Here is a 13,075-nt window from a genome sequence, read left to right as displayed (position 1 = left end):
CCTACCTATTTTTTTTTTGTTAAATATAAGATTCCAAATGGAAATATCAGTGAATGTTAAGGCTGCAACAGCTAATCGATTAAAATCGCTTAATAAATTAGTTGCCCACTAATTTGATAATCAATTTCTGCCGGCAGCTATAAGCAGTCCCATTTGGGTCCTTGTGTGTGTGTAACGTGAGACTGGGCACGCGCGCCAGTGATGAGAGCAAGAGAGAGAGTTCACTGCTGCAACTGCTGCTGTTGGATTGCTGAATCATTAATATTACAAAGTGTCGAGAGTTAGATTGCCTTTTGTGTTGTTAGATCTAGAGGAAGCCACACAATCTTCAAAAATGGATTCAGCATGACATAGATGAGGCGCCGGGACGTTCTGTGCTGTGCGTGATTGACTCAAGCGTGGAAGTGGAATGTTTTGATCAAAGTGCCAGTGTGGATGTACACCGCCATATGCCTTAAATCGAAACCAGCAGCAGACAATAAGTTAAGGATGTGGCTCGAGGCTTTAAACTTAAAGGATGTAACTAAACGATTGTATATTCATATCATTTCGTTGATCATTTGTGGACAAAATTCGAACGATCATTGCAGCCACTGTTAACATGAGGTGTAGATTGATACGCCGGCCACCTGAGTGACCAAAATGAGGCGAAATTACAACTAATATGACAGTTTCTGAATGCAGAAGTGCTGCAACTGATTTTGTTGTTACAATGAAATACTACAAGGTATTTTTCACCTGGTTATAGTTATGGTATGATGCGTTTATCACCCATGTGCATCCCATTTAAACACAAGTCCTATGTGCATCCATCCATCCATCCATTATCTTCCGCTTGTTCCGGGGTCGGGTCGCGGGGGCTTCAGCTTTAACAGGGAAGCCCAGACTTCCCTCTCCCCAGCCACTTCAACCAGCTCCTCCGGCGGGATCCCAAGGCGTTCCCAGGCCAGCCGAGAGACATAGTCTCTCCAGCGTGTCCTGGGTCGTCCCCGGGGCCTCCCGCCGGTGGGACATGCCCGGAACAGCTCTCCAGGGAGGCGTCCGGGAGGAATCCGAACCAGATGCCCGAGCCACCTCAGCTGGCTCCTCTCTCCGCGGAGGAGTAGCGGCTCGACGCCGAGTCCCTCCTGAATGACCGAGCTTCTCACCCTATCTCTAAGGGAGAGCCCGGACACCCTGCGGAGGTAACTCATTTCGGCCGCTTGTATCTGGGATCTTGTTCTTTCGGTCACGATCCAAAGCTCGTGACTATAGGTGAGGGTAGGAACGTAGATCGACTGGTAAATCGAGAGCTTTGCCTTTTGGCTCAGCTCCTTCTTCACCACTACGGACCGGTGCAGAGTTCGCATTACTGCAGACGCTGCACCGATTCGCCTGTCGATCTCCCGCTCCCTCCTACCGTCACTCGTGAACAAGACCCCAAGATACTTGAACTCCTCCACTTGGGGCAGGATCTCATCCCCGACCCGGAGAGGGCACTCCACCCTTTTCCGACTGAGGACCATGGTCTCGGATTTGGAGGTGCTGATTTTCATCCCAACCGCTTCACACTCAGCTGCGAACCGCTCCAGAGAGAGTTGGAGGTCACGGCTTGATGAAGCCAACAGCACTAAATCATCTGCAAAAAGCAGAGATTCAATGCTGAGGTCACCAAACCGGACCCCCTCAACGCTTCGGCTGCGCCTAGAAATTCTGTCCATAAAAATTATGAACAAAATCGGTGACAAAGGGCAGCCTTGGCGGAGTCCAACCCTCACTGGGAACGAATTCGACTTACTGCCGGCTATGCGGACCAAACTCTGACACCGGTCGTACAAGGACCGAACAGCCCTTACCAAGGGGCTCGGTACCCCGTACTCCCGAAGCACCCCCCACAGAACTCCCCAAAGCACACGGTTGAACGCCTTCTCCAGATCCACAAAACACATGTAGACTGATCGGGCGAACTCCCATGCACACTCGAGGACCCTGCCGAGGGTGTAGAGCTGGTCCACTGTTCCACGGCCGGGACGAAAACCACACTGCTCCTCCTGAATCCGAGATTCGACTTCTCGGCGGACTCTCCTCTCCAGCAACCCTGAATAGACTTTACCAGGGAGGCTGAGGAGTGTGATCCCTCTATAATTGGAACACACCCTCCCGTCCGCCTTCTTAAAAAGGGGGACCACCACCCCAGTCAGCTAATCCAGAGGCACTGTCCCCGATGTCCACGCGATGTTGTAGAGACGTGTCAGCCACGACACCCCTACAACATCCAGAGCCTTTAGGAACTCCGGGCGGATCTCATCTACCCCTGGAGCCTTACCACCGAGGAGCTTTCCAACCGCCTCAGTGACTTCAACCCCAGAGATCGAAGAGCCCACCTCGGAGTCCCCAGACTCTGCTTCCTCAAAGGAAGGCGTGTCGGTGGAATTGAGGAGGGCCTCGAAGTATTCTCCCCACCGGCTCACGACGTCCTGAGTCGAGGTCAGCAGCACACCATCTTCACTATACACAGTGTTAATGGTGCACTGCTTTCCTCTTCCCCAGGCGCCGGATGGTGGACCAGAATTTCCTCGAAACCGTCCGGAAGTCATTTTCCATGGCCTCGCCGAACTCCTCCCTTGTCCGGGTTTTTGCCTCGGCGAGCGCCGAGGCTGCAGTCCACTTGGCCAGCCGGTACCTATCAGCTGCCTCCGGAGTCCCACAGGCCAAAAAGGCCCGATAGGCCTCCTTCTTCAGCTTGACGGCATCCCTTACCGCTGGTGTCCACCAGCGGGTTCAGAGATTGCCGCCACGAAAGGCACCAACCACCTTACGGCCACAGCTCTGATGGGCCGCCTCAACAACGGAGGTGCGGAACATGGTCCAATCGGACTCAATGTCCCCCACCTCCCCCGGGACAAGGGAGAAGTTCTGCCGGAGGTGGGTGTTGAAACTCTTTCTGACAGGGGATTCTGCCAGACGTTCCCAGCAGACCCTCACAATACGTTTGGGCCTGCCAGGTCTGGCCAGCATCTTCCCCCGCCATCGGAGCCAACACACCACCAGGTGGTGATCAGTTGACAGCTCCGCCCCTCTCTTCACCCGAGTGTCCAAAACATGCGGCCGCAAGTCCGATGACACGATTACGAAGTCGATCATCGAACTATGACCTAGGGTGTCCTGGTGCCAAGTGCACATATGGACACCCCTATGTTTCAACATGGTGTTCGTTATAGACAATCCGAGACGAGCACAGAAGTCCATTAACAGAACGCCACTCGAGTTCTGATCGGAGGGGCCGTTCCTCCTAATCACGCCCCTCCAGGTCTCACTGTCGTTGCCCACGTAAGCGTTGAAGTCCCCATGAGGGGGAACGAGGGAGTCCCCAGAGGGGGCGCTCTCTAGCACACCCTCCAAGGACTCCAAAAAGGGTGGGTATTCTGAACTGCTGTTCGGTGCATAAGCGCAAAAAACAGTTAGAACCCGTCCCCCCACCCGAAGGCGGAGGGAGGCTACCCTCTCGTCTACCGGGGTAAACCCCAACGTACAGGCGCCAAGCCGGGGGGCAATAAGCATGCCCACACCTGCCCCGCGCCTCTCACCATGGGCAACTCCAGAGTGGAAGAGAGTCCAACCCCTCTCAAGAGGATTGGTACCAGAACCCAAGCTGTGTGTGAAGGAGAGTCCGACTATATCTAGTCGGAACTTCTCTGCCTCACACACCAGCTCAGGCTCCTTCCCTGCCAGAGAGGTGACATTCCATGTCCCAAGAGTTAGCTTCTGCAGCTGGGGGTCGGACCGCCAAGGCCCCCGCCTTTGGCTGCCGCCCAACTCCCTACGCACCCGACCCCTTTGGTCCCTCCCACAGGTGGTGAGCCCATGGGAAGGGGAACCCACGTTACCTTTTCGGGCTGAGCCCGGCCGGGCCCCATTGGGACAGGCCCGGCCATCAGACGCTTGCCTTCGAGCCCCACCTCCAGGCCCGGCTCCAGAGGGGGGCCCCGGTAACCCGCGTCCGGGAAAGGGAAACTGGGGTTCATTTATGTTATGTTTATATCCTAGGATCATTGAGACACGCAAACCCCTCCACCACGATAAGGTGATGACTCACGGGGGGTCCTATGTCATTATTTTTTATTGCATATTTGATCACAATAACCTTTCAGACAACATGATTCAGTTTGTTTTATTTATAACAATTGGTGCATTTGCAAAACAGGTCAATAAATCACATTTAAAAAATTAGAAAAATATTAATTTCAGTGGAGCATAACTCGATTCTTCCATCATCAAAATCATCCTCAACTTTAGGCAGCCTGTGTAAAAAGTAGAATGCACGTAGTCTCGATATGTGTCCATCCACGTACAGTAAGTTGTTGTGAAGCACATGAAGTTGTTTTCCCTTGAGGAACAGTCTTTTCCACCTGTAAACAAACTTGTAACACTTGTATTTATGTATTTAGGGTAAAAAGTAGTAGATGTAGTCGATTAGTGTTTTCCATTTATCGTTTAACGTTTAGCAAAGCTAATGATGTCTCAGCTACGACGCAAAACACAGAACGGTAGTCTAATTGAACATAATTGTACCATCCTACATAGACATTCCTCGTATGCCTACTGATAAGCAGCAGATGAACTAGCCTAGTAGTTAGGATGTGTTGCAGGCACAGCAGTAAATAGTATTAAACCTCATCATAATTACAATTGTCATTGTACGAACAATATCAAAGACAACAAGTCGTTTCATGTGCAAGATTTTAGCTTTCATATTTTTGGAGCATTGGCCATATAAAAATGCAGGGATAGAAAGAACATACCTTCCATAAATAAGACAGTGGCAGCATAAAGTGTATCATAAAAGTGAGTACACCCCTCGCATTTCTGCAGATATTTAAGTACCAAATTGGCCCGAATATAAGACGGCCCTGATTATAAGACGTCCCCCTCTTTTTCAAGACTCAAGTTTGAAAAAAGACTTTTTGAACACCAAATTAATTTTTGTACAGAAAATACAGTACATCCGAAACAAATGATTATAACAATATATTTGAGAAAGCCCGCAAACAGTTTGCGAAGACGTCAAGAAACCACATGGATTACTGGAACCATGTCCTATGGTCTGATGAGACGGGCGGGCTTTCTTGTGTACTATCTTCAGAAGAGGCTTCCCCCTGGGATGACATCCATGCAGACCAATTTGGTATAGACCCCACTCACATGACGTCACAACCACGCCTCCGCGCCATATTGTCTGTCAGCTCGTCGTGTTTACGCATTACCGCTACGTAAATTCCTCCTATTATGGCGTGTTTTTCTGCTCGTTAACATTAATAATCAAAATGGTGAAGGCGTGTGTGGCGGTTGGTTGCAGTAACAGAGAAGATAGACGGAGAGACTTGAAGTTCTACCGTATTCCGAGAGACCCGGAGAGGAGAGCGAGATGGACTGCTGCAATTCGACAAAGAAAACTGGGCACCAAACGATCACCACAGATTGTGTAGTCGTCATTTTATATCTGGTAAGATGCATCTAATATATATTTAGAGGGTTTTGGGCTGACAACCACAATTAAGATCATTGCGAGGCTAATCGCTGACAACATACAGTTTCAAATTCAAGATGTTTATTTCTTCCCCCATCATTATTTTTTGAATAATATTTAGCTGGTACCAAGTGAAAGAAGCTGGCCTCGTCTCCGGATCATCAGTTAAACAGGGGTGTCCAAACTTTTTGCAAAGGGGGCCAGATTTGGTGTGGTAAAAATGTGGGGGGCTACCTTGGCTGATTTACGTAGAACAATATATTTAAACAAATTTTAGCAAGATCCTGTGTGTCACATTAGCTTTATTATTATTTTTTTAATTCATAATTTTAACAAGATCTTTTTGACACTCTCTTTCGACACTCGGACTCTTGCGAAATACTGCTGCTGTGAAATTAAACTAGCTTCAAGCTATAATTTCTCGCTGCGTATCTTCCCTGTAATGTACATGTCAGCGTGTCTTGTTTGGTAATATCGCGTCACATCGAACTCTCTGAAAACAGCGACTGTCGCTTTGCAAATGAGGCAGACACAATTGTTGCGTATTTTATTGAAGAAATAGTCTAATATCCACCTATCCTTGAAGCGTCGGCCATCGCAGTCAACTTTTTTTTTTTTTATTGATTGTCGCTATTTTAGAAAATTGGAAGGGTCACACGGGGTAATGTTGCTTAGAGTGCTGCTCTTAAAGTTTTTCAAAGTTTCGTGAGAATAGGGTATCAGGGTAGCAGATGTCAGGCAGAGACGGCGAAGACAGCGGGTTGAAAAATATCGATTTAGGCATCAAATATGGATCTGGTGAATGGATAGACTGAAGCTTTTCCACATAACACCTTTTATGCAACGCATCCAATGAGTTTACAGTGTCTGAAAGCACCGGGGCTTCCATGAATTGCACTATAAATTGCACGACAAATTGAAACCATTGAGAATACGGATAAACAATGACGGACAATATGGCGGCCGGATACAGCGACACGTCATTTTGTGACGTTGGTGAGTGGGGTCTATAGAGTACAGCATATGGTCTGAGCACTAACAGGCTGACCCCCCGCCTCTTTAATCTCTGCAGCAATGCTGACAGCACTCCTGTAACGAATCATATGACATTTTGGAGGGAAAATGACAAGCACTACTCAATTTGGACATTTAGGGATGTGCATTTTTTTATAGGGGTGTACTCACTTTTGTTGTCAGGGGTTTAGATATTAATGGCTATATTTAGAGTTATTTTGAGGGGGAAAAAAATGAACTCTATTATATAAGATGCCCACAGACTACTTTTCATTGTGTCAAAGTTTCATTTTGTCAGTGTTGTCCCATGAAAAGATATACTTAAATATCTGCAGAAATGAGAGGGGTGTACTTACTTTTGTGATACACTGTAGGTACATGAATGCCCGGGACCTGCGACACGAGTGCAGCCTGCGGTCTTGACACCTCCCACCTCTGTTATGAGCACTTTGCTTTGTAGTGGCACTATCTTGGTTCCACATTTGCTTTCATGAACACAAAATTCCCGTGTTCATGTATTAGGACACATTCAACTTTGTTGCTGTGCAGGTACCGGATGCCTCGGAACTTCTCAGGTTCCTTTTCTTCCAACACCGATAAAATCAATAAAATACAAAAATATTTTGGTTGTGGTAACGCTTAGTCATTTCTTCATGTTGTCCTCCCATGTCATGATGATGGGAGATGGACGCTGCATTTCCAAATTTCCTTTTTTTGACGGATTTTGATAAGTGATGCCACTCCAGCTCCACTGTTGCTTTGGTTAGAGAACGTGTGATACGGAAGTTGCGAGCAGAAATGTGGAAGTAAAGCGGAAGTACCTCGGAAACTTGTCTATTTCAGCGCTTTACCCACAAAGAACATAATGTCAATCATGTCATGTACGAGACGGAGGACCCAGTTGCGCATCGCAGACACAGGATTTTATTGATGTTGACAGGCAAGGTAAAACTATCAGGTCAAGCGATAATGGCAAGTTGACATGCAGACATATGTTGAATCGCTGACGACGTGACACTGGATGTTGTCTGCTCGAGGCTTATATAGTGTTCTCAGTTATTCTTTATGACATAATAAAGGGCTTTGTGATGCATGAGTGTGAAGCAATATGATGAAACATTACTAGCTGAAACATTACACATGCAAGATGATCAAACATTAATGGCTGAAACATTAATACGTGACAGAAACATGAGGGTCCGATCTACAATCCGCCCAGCTGGAACCCACATCCTCCCCTCAGGACCATATCCTTCCCAGTCCACCAGATATTGGAGGCCCCTGCCCCGGCGGCGTGACTTGAGCAGGCGGCGAACTGTGTAGACAGGACCCCCGTCCACCCGGCGAGGAGGGGGAGGTGGTGCTGCATTGGGGACCAGGGGACTTTGATGGACTGGCTTTAGTTTGGAGACATGGAAGGTTGGGTGAACCTTCATAGACCTGGGTAGTTTGAGTCGGATAGCTGATGGGCTGATGATCTTCTAGATGGGAAACGGACCAACGAACCTGGGTGCCAGTTTACGTGATTCCACTTGGAGTGGCAGATCCCGGGAAGAAAGCCATACCTTCTGGCCCACTTGGTATGCAGGGGCTGCAGTCCGCCGTCGGTTGGCTCTGATGGCATAACCAGAAACAGACTTTAAAAGAGCAGTACGGGCTTGAGACCAGATTCGGCGACATCTCCGTACACAGGCTTGGGCGGAAGGACAGGAAGAGTCTCCTTCTTGGCTGGCGAACAAGGGCGGTTGATAGCCGAAGACAGTGTGAAAGGGAGACAGGCCGGTGGCAGAGCTGGGAAGGGAGTTGTGAGCGTATTCCACCCACAGTAGATGTTGTGCCCAGAAATGGGGGTTGCGTGAAACCATGCAGCGGAGGGATGTCTCAAGCTCTTGGTTGAGCCTTTCCGACTGGCCGTTAGACTGCGGGTAATAGCCTGACGTGAGGCTCGCTGTGGCTCCCAGGAGGCGGCAGAACTCCTTCCAGAAGGAGGATGCAAACTGTGGACCCCGGTAAGATTCGACATCCCCTCGGTAGTCCGTGAATTCGGAACACCTGCTCCATAACCACCAGTGCCGTCTTCTTAGCAGTAGGCAATCTTGGCAGCGGGATGAAGTGGGCCATCTTGCTGAACCTGTCCACAAACGTGAGGATGACAGTGTTTCCTCCAGAAGGAGGGAGTCCAGTTACAAAGTCCATTGATATATGGGACCAGGGGCGTTTGGGGACTGGCAGGGGTTGGAGCAAGCCGGCTGGGGAACGGCTGATGGTCTTGTTCTGGCTACAGGTGGGGCAAGCTTTCACGAAGTCTTGGACATCTGTTCTCAACGATGGCCACCAGAATCGCTGGGAGAGCAGGTGGATGGTGCGTGTGACACCAGGGGGACAAGCCAGGTGGGAGTTATGGCCCCACTGGATCACCTGGGACCTCAGATTGTCAGGAACAAAGAGACGATCAGTGGGGCAGGCGCTGGGGCCAGGCTGATCCCGGACGGCTTCTTTAACCTGCTCCTCAATGTCCCAGGTCAGCGTGGAAACTAGGCAGGAATCCGGGAGAATAGACTCAAAATCCTACACTAGTGCTTCATCCTTCTGGAATACTCGAGAGAGGGCATCGGGCTTTGCATTCCGGGAACCAGGGCGGTAAGAGAGGGTGAAATTGAAACGTGTGAAGAATAGGGACCACCGGGCCTGCCGCGAGTTCAACCGCCGAGCTGTTCTTATGTATTCAAGGTTCTTGTGGTCGGTCCACACCAGAAACGGCACGGCTGATCCTTCCAGCCAATGTCGCCATTCTTCTAGAGCGAGTTTTGCAGCCAGCAGCTCGCGATTCCCAATGTCATAATTCCGCTCTGCCGGGGACAGTCGGCGAGAGTAGAAGGCGCACGGATGTAACTTGCTGTCCGATGCTGCGCGCTGTGAAAGCACTGCCCCAACCCCCACGTCAGATGCATCCACCTCTACCACAAATTGTCGCTCTGGGTTGGGCATTTGGAGGATCAGGGCAGAAGTGAAGCGTGCCTTAAGCGTCTCGAAGGCCTTGTCAGCTGCCGGAGTCCATTTGAACGGAACCTTTGTGCTGGTAAGCGAAGTGAGGGGAGATGTCACTGTGCTGTAATTCCAGATGAATCGTCTGTAGAAGTTGGCAAAGCCCAGGAATTTCTGCAGCTTCTTGCGGTTCTCCGGAACAGGCCAGGATGTAACTGCCGTCACTTTTGCAGGGTCAATCTGAAGCCTTCCCTCATATGGTCAGACGTGGTTTTGGAAAATATCAGTATGTCATCTAAGTACACAAACACAAATATATTGAGCATGTCTCGCAGGATGTCATTTACCAGGGCCTGAAATACTGCAGGGGCGTTGGTTAAGCCAAAGGGCATGACTAGGTACTCATAGTGTCCTGAGGGCGTGTTGAATGCCGTCTTCCACTCATCGCCTTCTTTCATTCGAACCAGATGATAAGCGCTCCTCAGATCCAGTTTAGTGAACACAGTGGCACCTTGGAGAAGTTCAAAAGCAGATGACATGAGTGGCAGGGGGGTAGCGGTTCTTGATGGTTATGTCATTGAGTCCACGGTAATCTATGCATGGGCGGAGAGAACCATCCTTCTTCGGTACAAAGAATAATCCAGCTCCAGCAAGTGAGGACGATGGACGGATTAACCCGGCAGCTAGTGATTCATTAATGTACTTCTCCATGGCGCTTCTTTCTGGTGCAGATAAGGAATACAGACGGCTCCTTGGTGGCACCGTGCCGGGCAGGAGGTGTATGGCGCAGTCATACGGTCGGTGTGGGGGTAGCGAAGTGGCCTTGGTCTTGTTAAAGACCTCACGGAGTCCATGATAGCAGGCAGGCACGTTGGAGATATCTGAAACAGAACTGACAGGTTCAGGGTTAACAGGATCGATAGGTTCAGGGTTGGTGGGTTTGACCGCCTCCTTCAGGCAGGTCTGGTGGCATCCCCTGCGCCATTTTCGTACCACTCCAGTTTCCCAATCTATGTTAGGGTTGTGCTGGCGCAGCCACGGATAACCAAGGATGAGAGACTGACCTGGTGAGCGGAGCAGATGGAACTGAATGACTCGTGGTGGTTTCCGGACAGAAGCATGGTCACCGGGGCTGAGATGTGGGTCACTGTGCCGAGTAGATGTCCATCCAGAGCTTGTGCAGGAACAGGTGGGGAAAGTTGGTGACGCCGAATGTCGAGCTGCTGGGCCAGATCCACATCCATGATGTTGGCCTCCGCTCCAGAGTCGATGAGAGCGGTCAAGGTATGGATGGTGTCAGTCAGCAGGAGGCGAATTTGGAGCAAGGGTTTACGAATGGGGGGAGACTGAAGACACGTTGAGCTCACCCGAATATCCCCGACGTCTGGTGAGCTCTGGCTTTTGCTGGGCAGGTTGCGATTAACAACGGGGAAAGGCTGGGAGGCAGAGGGTCCGTTCAGACGTCCCCTCTCTCGCCGTCGAGTCTGAATCCGACGGTCAATGCGGGTTACAGGGGCAATGGCTTCATCAAGGGTGCTGGGTAGATCATAGGAGACGAGCTCATCTTTGATGTAGTCTGCCAGGCTGTGATAGAATGCGTCGATCACGGCTTTCATGTTCCAGTCGCTGCGTCTCACCAGAGTTCGGAATTCAATCGAATACTCCGACACTGACTGATTGCCTTGACGTATAGTCATAAGGGCGCGGGATGTCTCGGAGTTAGAAAAGCCCGGGTCGAACACTTTGATCATTTCATCGGCAAAGGCACTGAAGTTATTACAAGCTGGTGTTTGCCTCTCAAATTCCACTGTCCCCCAAAGCCGAGCCCGACCAGTCAAGTGGGTGATGGCGTATCCCACTTTGGCCCCTTTCGGTTGAAAAGGTCCGGGGTTGCAGGGAAAATTGGACTTTGCAACTTGTCAGAAAGGCTCGTACCTGAGCTGGATCACCGTTAAAGCGTTCGGGGTTTCCAATCTTGGGCTGGGTTTACCGGAACTGGGGCTTCTGGAACCAGACCTTTGGATTGTGGTGACGATGGGAGTTGCAAGTTTGTGAGAGTTTGGATCACCTGAGTCATTTGATCTTGCTGTCGCTGGAGTTGTTGCTGGTGTTTGTTGCCGATCTGGATTAACGATGCGATGTCACCAGACATCCGGGAGACCTCCTCTTCCGTTTGGTGAAGACGGTCCAGGTCAGAGGGTTGATACGCTGGTTCCATTCTGGTCAGGTCGTACTGTCATGTACGAGACAGAGGACCCAGTTGCGTATTGCAGACACAGGATTTTATTGATGTTGACAGGCAAGGTAAAACTATCAGGTCAAGCGATAATGGCAAGTTGACATGCAGACATATGTTGAATCGCTGACGACGTGACACTGGATGTTGTCTGCTCGAGGCTTATATAGTGTTCTCAGTTATTCTTTATGACATAATAAAGGGCTTTGTGATGCATTAGTGTGAAGCAATATGCTGAAACATTACTAGCTAAAACATTACACATGCAAGATGATGAAACATTAATGGTTGAAACATTAATACGTGACAGAAACATTAATGGCTGAAACATTAATACGTGACATCAGCAGCAATTTATTTTATTTTTTTTAAATCAACAGGACTTTTGTCTAATTTGTTTAGTGAAGCATTATTTTTATGTTTCATGCTCAGAACCTTTATTAAAAACTTCAACGAGTTTTATGAACAGTTGTAGACTACAGTACAGTTCAGTCAGGAAGCTGTAATAAAATATTTTTGAAGCAAATAGTCATCCATTTTGACTTCATTGTTACTTACAACATGCCTAAAATAACTTCAACTTAAATTGTGAGGGTAATTGAAAAAAAGTGACATTTATCCGATTGTTTAATTGCCAGATTAATCGATGCTAAAAAAAAATTATCATTAGTTGTAGCCCAAGTGAATATGTAAATTTGCGACTAGTGATCAGTACATGAACATTGTTGTTATGTCTTAATTTAGAGTTTTCTGCATAATGTTCCAGTGCTTATTTTACTTTGCTTTATGTTAGCTTCCTCTTGTGATGAGCTGAAATTAACTGGAATTTGCCTGTCAGAAAGCATTATGCTGTGCAGCAATGTCACACTGTTATCTCTGCAGCCGTTAGGGTTGTTTTGAAGTGTCTTAAGTCTTTTTAAAAAAGGAGAATGAAACCACATTTAGTTGACGAGGATTATAGCTGGCCAACATTTCTTCATTTATGGGAAAAATAACCATAGTAAATTAAATTTATTTGTAATAAATCCCTTTCTATCATTTCAATCTGATCTTTCCAATCAGTGTTGTTTTTGCATCCCTTCTAATTGTTGTTTTAGTCTTAGTCTTTTGGATGAAAAAAAAAAACCTATTGGTCATGTTTTAGTCATTTTAAAATGGATTCGCCTTCGTCTCGACGAAATCTGAAGTTCATCTAGTTTTAGTCGCCAGCTACTCAAGAATGTTTTCGTCTGGAAAATTCAAAAGTTTTTCCCAAAAACAATAAAGGTTTCCAACAATTTCGAATGAACATAGACGAGCACATATTGTATCGTCTACAAGGACAATGCCAACTT

The 13,075-nt window shown here is 48.3% G+C and overlaps 1 protein-coding gene across 2 annotated transcripts in view; it reads right to left on the bottom strand.

The window, feature by feature from the left end:
* The window catches only part of tusc3 (tumor suppressor candidate 3), a 187,261-nt gene that overhangs the window by 89,040 nt on the left and 85,146 nt on the right, over positions 1–13,075 (bottom strand). The window lies entirely within an intron of this gene.

Source organism: Corythoichthys intestinalis, chromosome 8 (genome assembly GCF_030265065.1).
Source record: "Corythoichthys intestinalis isolate RoL2023-P3 chromosome 8, ASM3026506v1, whole genome shotgun sequence".
Classification (NCBI taxonomy): Eukaryota; Metazoa; Chordata; class Actinopteri; order Syngnathiformes; family Syngnathidae; genus Corythoichthys; species Corythoichthys intestinalis.
Note: the sequence above shows the minus strand (reverse complement) of the source record. Positions and strands in the feature narration are given on the sequence as shown.